Genomic DNA, 7,447 nt, shown 5'->3' with positions numbered 1-7,447 from the left:
TAGCGATTTTAATTTCATTTTTAATACAATTTATTAACATATTTTTCATAAAAAAATTTTATTAACGTTTTCATGAAAATTTACGAAACACAAATCATTAACAGGATATTGATTTATCATGTCCTTCAAAAAAAAAAAATTTATCCGTTTTATTATCCCTTTTCTAATTATAATTTACGACCTTCATTTTCTGTTTCTCTTATTATTTTTTTCTATAAATGAAACAAAAATTTCATTTTTCGTTTATTACTTTGTTGCTTCTGTTTATATAAATTGAGTTTTAATTGGAAGGTTCAAAATAACTTTTTGATGTTTAAGGATATAGAAAGATAATTTAATTTTTTTTAATATATATGTATATATAGTTATTGCTATTTCTGGTTTTCTTTTTGCTGTTTTTGACCTCAAGAATATATATATACAAAAAACACTGTATAGAGATTCGAATATTTTTTAAAGATAAATCTCTAATTATTTTTCTTGTTTGTATTTCTTTACTTCACTCATTCTACCGTTTGTGATATTTTTCTAATTCCATTCATTTATTTGCAGATTTTGTGGGTTTTTGTATATAGCCGATAATAAAATAGTATCAAGTATTATAAAGGGTTTTTCAATAGGTATACGATACTACAATTAAAATGTTTGAAAATAAGGAATGATAAAACATCAGCTGAATGGATTATCAAAAGATTATCGCATCTTGAATTTTCTGCCAATTTTATTAGAATAAAATATTTCTATAATTTATTAAGCAATAATTTTGTTTAGAAATTTTTTAACCATGACTGAATTGAAGGTGAAATTAGTTCTAATCTTCATTAAACTTATTCACACACTAGAATTCCATAAAATTATTTTAGAAACAAAAACCATTTTCGATTTTCTTTTCTTTTTTTAACTGGATTTCTTAAAATTTTTTTAAAACAAGAAGTGAATTGAATATTCAAAAAATTTTCTTCGAAGAAAATTTTTTTCAATTCGCTAAGGAAAATAGCTTCACTATTCATACTATAATAATTCAAATACGTATCTGAATATAAAATACTATTCTAACCCGCAGAATATCTAAGATTAATTTTTCATTTTTGAAATCATATTAAAGTTTCCTTAAAAAGTTCATCACATATTTAGTTTGAAACTCAATGTTTTGTATTATTGAAATTATAAATTTTGGAGGGTCATGTTCAATTTTTTTATTCGATAATATATATATATATATATATATATATATTTCAAATGTCGAACTTTTAAAAAAATCTTGCAGTTCTCTTGCGATACCTGTTTTCGGGATAAAAAATTCTGTTGTTTTATATAAATTTATTTTGCCGCATAATAAAATTTTGAAAGATTAAAAGAAATTCTATTCTGATGTTGTGTGATATTTTCTAAAAAATTTTTCCTTGAAGCATTCGCAACACAAATTATAAACATTAAGATAAAATTTAGGATACCTACTTCATATTTATTCAACAGCAAGTTACTTTTTTTCCAGCCCAAATTCTACTTAAGTAATAATGCCTATGCTTAACGATTTAATTTACAAAAGTATAATTGAGGTCCTTTGAAGGGATTTCTTCTGGGGGAAATTTAAAAAGAAATGTAAACATTTTTTAATATCAAAATCATCATCATAAGCATCATTATTATCATTATTTTTTTTTAGTAAAAATAAGTTTGGAAATTCAAAGTGAAAATATGGAAATTTTTTTCATTTGAAATGATAAAATGGAAAATATAAAATATCCACATTCATACACAATCTGTTCGTATATACAAACACATAGCATATATTTCCTTTGGAGTTCCAATTTTTCTACCTTTCTTTGAAGAAATTTTTCTTATTATTATTTTATTTCATTTTTAAAAGGAAGCTGAAAGAAGAAAGGGCAGAAAAGTTGAATTTCGTACTTAAATGTAAAAAAAATTGAATGATTTTTTTTCTGTTCGCAATTCCTTTGCAGGTTTTGCATTTACAAATTTATTTTGATTAATTTGGAGTAGACGTTTTATGCAAGTTCAGCAGCAGTTTTATGGAATTTTGTTTTCATAAAATTTTCTTTTTAAATTCAAAGCAAGCCAAAATCATTTTCTGTTTTTGTAATGGCAGGTATAATATTTTATTCAATATTGCAACAGATTTTTCGTATGTATGTATGTATGTATGTATTTCTTTTTTTTTTTTTTGCAAAAATTTCCTGAATAACCTAAGCGAGTTGAATTACTTTGGCGACCTACTAAACTTGAGCTACATGTATGTATATATTTAATTTTAGGGAAGTTATAACTTACCGACGAAATATATAGAATAAAAATACATACATAGTATGTATGTATGGCCAGACAGCATATTCTTTCTTTTATTCTACCAAATTCTAATTTTAATAACCATTTTTTTACAATTTCGCAATACATAACAATTCCTGTAAGATACAAACTTAAATAATCTATTGTTCGATCCGCGCAATATTATTTTTTCAAAATATTAATAATTTTCAATCAACTTTCTTATATACTTTTATGATTTTCAAAATATTTTTTGAACCACGAAAAACAGTTTATTATTTCTTTAGTAGACTACAGCACAAACGAGACGATGCAAAACAAGGGTAAAATATTTAAAGCAATGTGATAAAAGTGCATACGTTTGCTTATCCTCTGTACAAAATGTTTACATTGGTGACTGTTGAGCATAACTGTTGAGTATCTACAACATTTTAATGATAGAATTGCCATGTTAAAAAGAATTTGAATCTGCTAGATTTACAAAAAAATATTCAAGTTCTCCTAGAATTGTATAAAATTAAATTTATGTTTCCTTAATTGTTGTTAATATATTGTAGCATATTTTATGGCAATATGTCTTTCGTACATATATATATATATATATGTATGTATGCAGGTAGCGCATTTAGTGTTTTATTCAAAAGAAATAATATGTGTTTATACACAAACAAACATTAACAAAACTGCTCAAATATGTACCTACTCTGTTCATATTTCAAAATTGTTATAATTTTATTCCAACTATTATGGAGAAACTGTACAACTACATTATATGGATGAGAAATTTATTCAAAATTGAAAAACACTTTTTTTTCAATACCTTCGTAACAAAATATTTGAAAAATAATGCTCTTTTAATTTTTTTTCATGCATTGCAATGACAGAAATATGGCAATTTTTTTAAAAAGCCGGTAACTCCAATTACTTTCTATAAAATTGTGTTAGTGAATTAAAATAAAAATAATATACACATATAATTATATTCTGCCGAGTGTATGTTGGAAGGGTATTATAAATTTGATACTCAACTTGTAATGCTAAGAAATAACAGTCTAAGGCACAACCATATGTTTTTGGTCTACGTCGATAACTCAAAAACTAATTGAGTTAACTTTCTGGAATTGGGTATGATCGAAGCAGCAATTCCAGTACCTGCCGTACAATTTCAAAAGTGATGTGCCCATTTATCAAAAACCATAAACATTATTGTATTAAAATTTCGAATATGTAAATATACTATTAAGGTTTGACATTGTGACAGCTATCATACAACCTCAAAAGTTATTTGTTCATATCTCAATAACCAGTGAAATTATAGAATTGCAATTTCATGCAAATAAATATATTGTAATGGCTCTTATGTTAAAAAAATCATTAAAATTGTATGACTTCAAATTTTATTTGTCTAACTGTTTGATTTACGGCAACATGTTAACGTGGCCATTCTTTTCGGTAAAATTTTTTTATATTGTACATTTTTAAACTATATTCAGTCATATTACGTAAAAATACAAACAACAAGTCAAAAGTAATAATTTATGTGTATATAAAACAACAAAAGGTTGTATGAAGCAATGCGTTAATATTATACAACTCCTTCAATTGATTGGTCGCTCGGGTTTCTCAGAGCTGACAAGGTCAACTCTTCTACCTCTATTTTGTTTTGATTTCGATTTGTGAATAAAATATTTTTTATCTTTTTGTTTTGTTGTTCGCTAAGTTATTTTCATTGCATTGTTTATTTCATAGATTTTTTTTTTTAGACTGTAAAATATAGTTTATGTGTGAATGTTTGTATATTATATAAATATACCGTAATCGTAAAAATTATGTGTAATGTGTATGTGTTACTACTAGATTATTTTTTTTTGAAATTTTATATTTACAGTTATAACTCACAGAAGATTTATTTGGAAAATTGTATAAGTGTGGGAAAGACGCGGAAGAAATCATACTTACCTGGCGCAGAGGTTTTCCGTGATCAACAAGGCGGATCCTCCGAGGTGAGGTCTTGTCATTGCACTTAGACGAGATTGACCCTCGCGATTATTCCTAATGCGAATAACTCGTGCGTGTAATTTTTGGTAGCCGGGAATGGCGTTCGCGCCGTCCCGACATAATTATTTCAAAATAAGTAGATGTATATTTATGTGAGTAATAAATTTAAATGGTTTTGTTTTTTTTTTGTTAAACCTGACATTTAGTACCCATTTTTGATCAATGTTTTTTGTTTTATTTTACCTACAATTTAAGTTCAATTGCGGGGATTCTATGAAAAATTTTACTTTGTTTATTTTACACATTGGTTACTTTTCATTAAATTGAAAATCTTCACATAATAGGAAAAATCAAAATAAGTGGCGTTTCCCCGTATTTGTCTCGTCTATTTCTTATATAAATAATACACGTTAAGAAGTTGTCGAGTCTAGTCTACCACTAATCTGTTCTTTTTTGCAGCATATTTGTAAAGTAAATTTTCTCAATTATAAATACTTTTTAATTGAATTTTCAAATCTGTTAGTGCATTGAAATTTAAAATAATATAGAAGAATACGTTATTACGTAAATCATCAATATATCACGTACTGTGATTTGAGGTTAGAATAACGCTTATACAAATAAAAGTATTTGCACCGAAAGGGATATTGAAAAAAGAGTGAAAGAAGAATTTTACATTTTCATAAATTTTCGAAGAAACAAATTTAATGAAGTTTAGAAATTTCATAATTACGTACTTGATTTACCAGGGGATATCCTTTGATAAATATATAATTAACTCGTAAGTTTTAAATTATAGCAAAACGTAAAATCTGATTCATAAAGGGGGTAAATTGGGAATTCGCTTTGAATATTATAAATTTTATTTTGTTTGTACATACAGACACATACATATATAACGTACATATTTATAAATTAACTTTGATGTTACTAAAATAATGCAAATATTTAATTGGGTTTCATGAAAGTTTGATGTAACAATTTCCAAATGTGGACGTTCATATGTATATATGTATGTACGTAGATATGTACGTAATTTTGTGAATGCATACTCGTAAATTACATTTCATAATGATTTTATACAGTTTGTTTTAACTACAATGTATAACATTTTACAAAGTTTTATTGACATGAAGGAACTGACCTTAATAGTTTTTTAAAATCATTTGTTGAATTGTAGTAAATCGTGTTATGTTAAATGGACTATAATGCAAGTACAATACACACACTATTATGTACGGTTTTCCAAAAGTTTTTGCTTGCCGATTTCCTTTGAAAAGAAATTAATAAAAAAAAATTCTCAGTCTTAAAAAACGAAAAATTCAAAGCGGTAAATACCAAAAATTCTATGAACTCTTAAAATATTTGAAGTATAATGCACAATTTAGTATCCTGGAAATAAATAAATAAATAAATAAGTAATTAAATTGAAACTGTTCTACTACTGATAGCAAAAATTTATATTTGGCAGTGAAAAAATAAAATATGGAAAGTGAAGCCACTTGCCGATGCTGTGGGGAAGGTGGGGAGATTTTAATACATCTTCTAGGAGAATGTTGCGCTCTCGCTCTCGCTTTTACCCCGATTGTATGGTAGTCTACAAAATCTACAAATGTGTGTAACTATCAATCATATCGTAAAAATTAAGTATTAGGAACTAAGCCGTTCAAAGACGTTTGCATTTCTACTGCTTATATAAGGGATTGATATTACTTTCAGTGTTACTTAAATTTTGTACGTTAATAAATTTGCCGTTGTGCTTTCACTTTTAAATATGTGTGTACATATTTATTATCTATTCTATCTTATTACTAAAATATTATGTATTTATTCTATAAAGAGATATGTATGCCAGTTTTCGCTTTCATTTACCTACTTACATACATACCCGCAAATATGCTGATTAATGGACGTGTTAATAAACGCTAAAATAACCGCAAAAGTTGTTACTTTATTACACAAGGTTTGATTATTATGTACATACTTGCAAATGCTAATATTTAATTGGCATGCTGAAAGTAAAATAAAAACATTTTCATACCTACTTACATATGTGTAAATGCTGTATAAAAATTTACAATTATTTGGACAAAATATAAAAGAGTACCGTAAACAATATTAATCGCATGGCAATTCATTGTAAGAAAATATTTATATAACTCACATCAAGTTCATGATCAACTTATGCTATACACGCGATATAATATGTATCCATGTTGGTAACATACGTTGGTTATGTGTGTTTATATAAACGAAAACCAGTAACACCGTATGTTTGATATAAAAATTGTGAAACACTGTTGTGTAGGATTGGTTTATACCTACATTATGTAGATACATGAATTAAATTTAATATTCGTAGTCAATCAGTCATCACGTCGAGTTTTTTTTAACTTTTAATGATATGAAAGTGTTAGTAATATCGATGATCAGTCATTTTGTCGTTGTGTATGTATGTATACATTAATTTATAAGTATAAATTTATCATCATTATTTTATTATTGGTGAATGGTGATATATGAAACTTCTCATAATTATATTGGATATTGAGATAAAAGCAATTGTTTTTCTAACAGTAAAGTTTGTATGTGAGTTATTTTTACCTGAGATTATTTGAGTATGAAAATCTGTATATTTTGGGTTAATCTTACTTTTTGATTTCTTCGATATTGATTTTTTTTAAATCGATTTTGACTTGTAAATAATAATAATAGTAGTTGACCAAAAATGAATGTAGTTTATGTGGCTGGTATAGCAAGTTATTTTTTGTGTGCAACTGCAACTAAATTTAACTGAAGAATGACATACATACATGTATATTATGTTTTTACATTTATCTGTATGTTAGAGGATAAGATTGTTTTATTGACAATATTAGAATCCCACTGAAAATTTTTCTACTCGTCATTAAATTTTGTGTAAAATTATGAAATTTTCAATGAAAATCCTGTCAAAATACGAATTCTTTCTATATTAAGTTTAAGAGGGTTCTACCCTTAACATTTTCATTATGGCTAAACTTAGCAATTTGAAAAGAAGTGAAAGCAAAATTTGACAAATAAAATTTTCGAAATTTATAGGTACATACTTACTTTGCATATTTCAGTTTGTTTGGTTTCGATTTGCAATTAGGGTTAATGTTTTGAGAAAAGCTATTGACTT

At 26.0% G+C, this 7,447-nt stretch overlaps 1 non-coding gene across 1 annotated transcript; it reads left to right on the top strand.

The window, feature by feature from the left end:
* The first annotated feature begins 4,237 nt into the window (after positions 1–4,237).
* On the top strand, positions 4,238–4,402 carry LOC129612118 (U1 spliceosomal RNA). Its single transcript, XR_008697204.1, has one exon. It is a non-coding gene; the product is annotated as a U1 spliceosomal RNA (small nuclear RNA).
* The last annotated feature ends 3,045 nt before the right edge of the window (positions 4,403–7,447 follow it).

This window comes from Condylostylus longicornis, unplaced genomic scaffold, assembly GCF_029603195.1.
Source record: "Condylostylus longicornis isolate FDR11 unplaced genomic scaffold, ASM2960319v2 ptg000055l, whole genome shotgun sequence".
NCBI classification, from domain to species: domain Eukaryota; kingdom Metazoa; phylum Arthropoda; class Insecta; order Diptera; family Dolichopodidae; genus Condylostylus; species Condylostylus longicornis.
Note: the sequence above shows the minus strand (reverse complement) of the source record. Positions and strands in the feature narration are given on the sequence as shown.